This window comes from Pundamilia nyererei, unplaced genomic scaffold (assembly GCF_000239375.1).
Source record: "Pundamilia nyererei isolate P.nyererei 1_Seehausen unplaced genomic scaffold, PunNye1.0 scaffold00067, whole genome shotgun sequence".
In the NCBI taxonomy this organism is placed as follows: Eukaryota; Metazoa; Chordata; class Actinopteri; order Cichliformes; family Cichlidae; genus Pundamilia; species Pundamilia nyererei.
The window spans coordinates 1,909,404-1,915,487 of NW_005187468.1; the positions used below are offsets into that span (position 1 = coordinate 1,909,404).

The 6,084-nt window shown below is 39.2% G+C and overlaps 1 long non-coding RNA gene across 1 annotated transcript; it reads right to left on the minus strand.

Annotated features, from left to right (window-relative positions):
• Window positions 1–4,986: 4,986 nt before the first annotated feature.
• Window positions 4,987–6,072, minus strand: LOC106456251 (uncharacterized). Its single transcript, XR_001290411.1, has 2 exons — window positions 5,945–6,072; window positions 4,987–5,811 (listed from the first exon to the last, which is right to left on the minus strand). It is a non-coding gene; the product is annotated as an uncharacterized LOC106456251 (long non-coding RNA).
• Between the last annotated feature and the right edge of the window lie 12 nt (window positions 6,073–6,084).

The window sequence follows — 6,084 nt, forward strand, 5'->3', positions numbered from 1 at the left end:
AGAGTCAAGTAATATTCAAAGTCGGCTCCCAAGCCTAGAAAGTCTGCTGTTCATCTCAGCAAATGAGGCAATGCTGCACCTTCCTTACAAAGGCTACGTTCACACTGCAGGTGTTAATGCTCAATTCCAATTTTTGGCCACGAAGTGTTCGCGATGTCTTATCGGGCGCTTCTCCGGCGCTAATAATTGGCGTCTGTCTTGTGTCAGTGACGTAAAAGACGGATTTAATGCGACATGACCCTTCAAACAGCAGTCGCTTTCTAAAACATCGGATATGTATTGGTTTCAGTACCACATACGAAAGTGACCCAGATCGGATTTGAAAATATCGGATTTGTGCCGTTCACACTGTCATACCATGATCGGATATGGGTCGCATAGGGTCAAAAAATCGGATTTGATGGGCTTTCGCCTGCAGTGTGAACGTAGCCATAGAGATTTGCAGAGATGTGGGTAAAATAGGGTAAAATGTCACAGATGATCTAGGAAAAAATAATAATTAATAAAAACATAACAGGAAAATGTCTGGTGATAGAAGCAGTCAAAAAATGCATGGATGATTAAAGCTAATGATTATTTCTCTGTTAGTCAACAGTGCAGGTACCTACAAGAGATCATAACCGTTTATCTCGATAAAAGAATCAAGTGATGCATTGACTATCAAAAACTGCTTTTTTTTTCTTAAGTTGAAGTTTCTTTACTTGTCAGATCAATTCAGTTGGCAACATTGTCACTCTAAAGTGATAGTGAACAAGAGTGAATACTTTTTGGATAATGGAAAAAGATGAATGCTCACTAACGCTGATTTTCGTCCTGAGAGGTGGACTTGAATCCGTGCAAACTGCAATGTATCAGGCGTTTAAGTTTAGAATGCGCATATAAACATATGGCTAATTATTGGTGTTTTAGTTAAGAGTTACAGAAAGGTCATCTACAAAGCCCCCTTAAAGCGTGTTTACTTGCTCCAGAGTGTGCTTCAAAGAGATGCAGTGTGAGAGCTTGGTATCGTGGCGTGCGTTGCAAGCGCTCCAGCATCCAGTACCCACAAGGCTTTGTTTGGGAGGTTATCTTTACTCTCTACTCAGTTCACTCGAGTAGCCCATCTATCAGCGACGGAAAGAGAGCAGTGGTGACAGCCACAGTACGATTAGACGCTATGTCTGCTAATATTGCACAGGCAGCTGAACAGGGCCAGCCTTTGTTGTTGTTTACACAGCATTTGCCCATCATTAGTCTTGGCAAAGCTTGCTGCCTACTCCTTTTATATTAATTAAAATGAATATACAGTAAAGACTGCACGTGTGGCTCCCAGCCAGTATTTTGAAGTAAGACTCAATTAACCTCAATGACCCTGTCTAACACAAACAATGAGACATTAATTATATGCAGCATCCAACCCAGACAAGCTTAGTGGCTTCAAAACTACATTATAAACGGTTGAAAATGCAATTCCACCTTGTTTTTGTTTGCGTCTGCCAAATCAATGGCCCGTTAAAAAAATCTGCAACAACATGAAATGGCTATCATGAAAGTACAAGTGTTTGCTGGGCATGTAAGCTTTTATTGATTTAGCTTTAATGTTAGGCATGATGAGGTGACAGCTGTAAGCTTGTCATGAATCAAGAGTACAATGGGCTTACTCGCCACGTAGGTTTGAATGTCTAGAGTGGCTATGAGGGTCGCTGAATGTGATGTAAAGGTAATCATATTACAATATGATAATGGATAATACTGGTCAAGTTAACAGACACTGCACAAGGGTCAGACAGGATAGCAGCTTAAACAGTCCATTCATTCACATGTGTGTATGTGTGATGCATGTTGTGTAAACCCATAGATCCTAATCTGACACGTGCACGCACGCGTTCACACAACCTGTGAAAGAAAGTGTCTCACCAATTTGAAACATGCTTAAATTTGTGCACAATATAGAAATTTGCAGACTTTCATGTTATCACATTGGCAGTTATGAGTAATTGCACCCTGCAGCAGTCCCTTCCCCTGGACAACTTTTAATTATGTTACAAAGTGCACATGCTCTCCTGCATTAATATCACTGCTGGAGTCTTGCACAATTACATTCACTGGTGTTGTACAAGTCTAACTTCTCTAAATCGTGAAAACATGTTTATTAATCTTATAAGATAAACTCACGCCATGTTATTTGTTGATGTGAGTCAGGGATAATCCTTTGTGTTGTGTTTGATAAGCAATTTCAAAATCATGTGCAGCAAAGCCGTGGAATGCTTACAGAAGCTGAAAGGCAGCAGGGGAGCTGAAGTCTCTCCTTTGAAGCAAGAGAATAACAGAGATAGATTGCTGACAACGTGAATGAATCAACTCACTGTAACATATTCTTCGGGCACTGTGGATCATTTATGTCTTGTATGGCCTATGTCTGGAACATCTCTCCCCGTGGAGATGAATGTGTGTGTGTGTGTGTGTGTGTGCTGTCCATCATTGCAGGAGCATATAAGTGTGAAGTGAAGCACATACCAACCAGCAGCATGTCACTCACAGTTTCATGTTGGGCAAGTCCCGCTTGTCACACTTGAGTCAAGGAACATGCCGAGGTGTGATTGCTTCACAACCAGCTTCGACTGACAAATCAAGCTAAAATATATATCTTTATCTTTTTTTTAGGAAGTAGAAAGCAAAATCTCACTTCTTCACTCTCTTTGTGTGTATATATATTCAAAATTTTAAATAAATATCAACATTTAATCGTTTTTATTATGCAGCTCACATTGTGAAGCCGTGTAGCCGGCGGACTGCTTCCAATTAAAAATGTTACAAGAGGAGCTTGATTAGTTTGATATTTTATCAGATAGGGTGTAAAGAAAGGAAAGAACTAGCTCACAAATATGCTATTTTTACACCTTATTAATATTTCATATGATTTTCAACCAATTTTCTAGTGAGAATTAAAAAGACCTTTGGACTGCATCTGATGAGATAAGATGAAGATGGAACCATAAAGGTGTAATGAGATGCCAACATTAACTTTAAAAATCTTACATTCTGTTTTACATTTGCTATCAAGATGTTTTTTCACAGAAAACCTTTTAGATATTTAAAAGTTGATGATTATAAAGTGTGCTCTTGTTCAAATATAAAACACCTATTTAAAGGCTAACTGACTTATACATCAGTGCACCGGAAGAATGACCACCACACCTCCTAGTAATCAGTGAGTTGGGTAAGGAAAAAAGTATCATGAGAGACAGCAGCCGTTTAGAAATGTACTCTCTCAATCAATGTAAACTGCACCGTGCTGGCTTAATCAAAGATCTTGTACATGGATAATTGCTACAAGTGAACCTTGCCTGGCTGACATTTACATATTGAGTTACAGGAGTCAGTTTCACTCTGATTCAATCTTGTGGATCACTGCATGCGATGTTATCTGCGTGGAGCCGAAAGCATCAAAAGTGCTTTAGTCAAATAATTTTTCACATACCAGCGTGGTTACAGTTTGACGTTGATTGAGCTCAGTGGACAGCTAGAATGCGGTTTTTATCGATTGCCAAGATCCAGTAATTTTGCAGAACTGCCTTATATAGAAGTGTGCAAGCAAACAGTTATGACAGGATAATGTGCTAACATTTGACCAATCATTAATTAATAAGCCATTGTATATTGATTGATGGTTTATGACTGTTTGCCTCTAGGCTACTCCTGTGGTTTGGAATATCCGTAAGGATTGGTGAGGTAAAATCGGTGGGGTTACATAATGATTGACACATGATATACAATTATATTTTGTTTGCTAAAAAATAATTGATTCTTACTTGTTAAGTCCAAGAAGGCAAATCAAGCTCTGTACAACTAAAGAAACTGGTGGCGTGTAGTGGCAGATTGGCTATCGGGAACCCCAGTTCTGGTTGTCCAGTGGCTTGAAGGTTATTTTTGGTCTGCAGTGAACAGTGATCTGAATCAACAATACTGTAACATAAATGACTGTATTTATGATTTTACTCATCAGGCATGATTTCCTCAGCCACAGACTGTGTGCTTTCTCTCTCTGTAGCACACAGGTGCACAAGCCAGAGACGCACATAAATGCACGCATGCGGCCCCTCTTGCTCTTTCAGCAAGACAGACAATGTGAACCCTTTTATCTAAAATGTTAGACAAGTCATCCAATGTGTGAATGACACATAAATATATGAAGAGATGCATCTAAATGCTGGAAAAGTGCTAGTGAGGAACCCCTGACAGTCTAAAATATGAGCTAACCCACTGATAACCTGTTTTACCCTGTTGTAGGTCATGACTGGGTTCAGTTAATGTACGAATGTGAAGTTTTTACTTCTCTTTTGCTCTGTCTATTTGAGAAGTACTGGCTGTTTTTATGTCTGGCCTTTTACACAGTGACTGGTGTATTCCTAGTGAATTATCAGTGATGCATCCAACATTTCAAGCTACCTAATGACTTGAAAACTCAGTTCAGACGTGCATATCTGTTAGTCCCAGATTTTTGCATTTTACAATCTGGATTCCATACCTCTAAGGATAGATATAAAGATATAAAACAAAATAACATTAGAGATGTACCGATATACCTGTACTGACATTAGCTGTAATGTTTAAAACTTAGAAACACAATATCCCAATGATAATTGTCGAGGAGACTTGGAGATGTCTTCGATGTGGGGGTGACTTTGATGATGGTTCTGACCATTTCATCATGCCACAGGCTAGTCAGACCTGGGTTTGTTATACGATGTGGTAATCAGCAGCCTATAATATGTCCTTTCATTTCAGCTACAGCCAGTGACTTCTTCTTTTGGTGACAGTGGCACGTTCCTTAACCCCTTTCCAATGGGCCTGCCCTCCGATGCCCTCTGATGCATTTGACCTACAGTTGTGGTCAGAAGTTTACTTGCATTCATCATGTGCATGAGTGTCATGGTAATTTGGGGTGTTTAATGATTTCTTTGAACTGTTCTTGTTCAAGGGAGGAATGATTGCACAGCATACATCTTTAATGAGCTTGAATTTATTTTAGATTTTCTTTAATCCACACAACTTTAAAAGTATACAGGCTCAAATGTATCCACACACTCCCTTAAATCTTTGAATAAGTGGTGTCTTTTAACTTAATAAGGTCAAGGCCTATTAACTTCTAATTAATGAGCATGATTGACTACAACTGTTTGTATTTGCCAGCAGAAAAAGGATTTGTTTGACAATGCTCATTGGATTGACCAACACTCAGACAGGAAAGTCATTTCGATTACGGCCATACATTTTGTCTCTATTGATCAGTTTTCCTTGTTTTTATTAAAATAATATATATTATGGCATCTACTCAAAGAGATCCAGCTGTAAGTAAGCAATCTCCATTTTGTTAAATAACAAGCTTTGGCTTCAGCAGGGAATAGCCTTAAAGATTAGAATTTCAACTCTTAAGTGTTTCACCACTGGGAGGTTGCAAAGGTCTAATTAGCCACTGTGTCTGCTCTGTCGATGATGGCAGACCTCTTCTTTCCATGCCAGGCGATCTCCAGTATACTGAATCTCTGTATCACAGTGACAAGCACAACTGTGTTTGTTTCACATGTGCTTCTTGGTACTCCCCATGGGAATGCTTCTGAGGAGAAGTTACAGCAATTATCCATGGACTAGAAAGTGAAAGGTGGAAGGATTTGTATTTACCAGGCGGTGAGAGGTTAACAACAATACAATATGCCAGAATTATGAGGATTAGAGCCCAGGGATTTGTGTGGAGTCAATGAAATTTCAATCAACACCTTAGTGCTGCCTGAGTAAATTGAAAGACTTTGGGTGAAGAAGGGGAGTTATATGCTGTGGGAAAGAACAAATGAGGAGACAATTAGTTTTTTATTTTACCTGTGAGGTGCATATAATATTCCAGATTTTTTTTAGTTTACTACAAATATGTAAAAGAAATAGAACAGCAAGTGAGACATCAGGTTACCCAGGAGGCCTTTCTGGTGAACTGAGATGAATGGCTTAGCAAGCTGTGTCGAGGTTAAACTCGTAGTTTCCTTTTCACAGAAGTGTCTCCCTTTTAGTCTAGCTAAATCGCTATGGTAACTGATGCTGAACAGATAACGT